At 55.8% G+C, this 396-nt stretch overlaps 1 non-coding gene across 1 annotated transcript; it reads right to left on the reverse strand.

Annotated features, from left to right (window-relative positions):
- Positions 1-205: 205 nt before the first annotated feature.
- On the reverse strand, positions 206-396 carry LOC135228182 (U2 spliceosomal RNA). The gene has a single exon (XR_010318512.1). It is a non-coding gene; the product is annotated as a U2 spliceosomal RNA (small nuclear RNA).

A 396-nucleotide genomic window follows, 5' to 3' on the forward strand; every position in this document is an offset into this window, starting at 1 on the left:
GGGGGGCCTGAGCGGCAAACCCGCCCGGTAGGCTTGTTCAGAGGTGTGGCAGACGTGAGGACCCGAGCTGCTGTCTCGCCGGCGAAGAGGAGACATTACTCCGTAAGGCGCCCCGGCTAGAAGACGCGGGCGCCGGATAAACGCAAAAGACAAGGAGAAGCGCGCCATTTCTGCTGCTGTTAGACCGCCGGTTGTGGTCCCCGCAGGGGGGTGCACCGTTCCTGGAGGTACTGCAATACCAGGTCGATGCGTGGAGTGGACGGAGCAAGCTCCTATTCCAACTCCCAGCTCCAAAAATCCATTTAATATATTGTCCTCGGATAGAGGACGTATCAGATATTAAACTGATAAGAACAGATACTACACTTGATCTTAGCCAAAAGGCCGAGAAGCGAT

This window comes from Loxodonta africana, chromosome 18 (genome assembly GCF_030014295.1).
Source record: "Loxodonta africana isolate mLoxAfr1 chromosome 18, mLoxAfr1.hap2, whole genome shotgun sequence".
In the NCBI taxonomy this organism is placed as follows: Eukaryota; Metazoa; Chordata; class Mammalia; order Proboscidea; family Elephantidae; genus Loxodonta; species Loxodonta africana.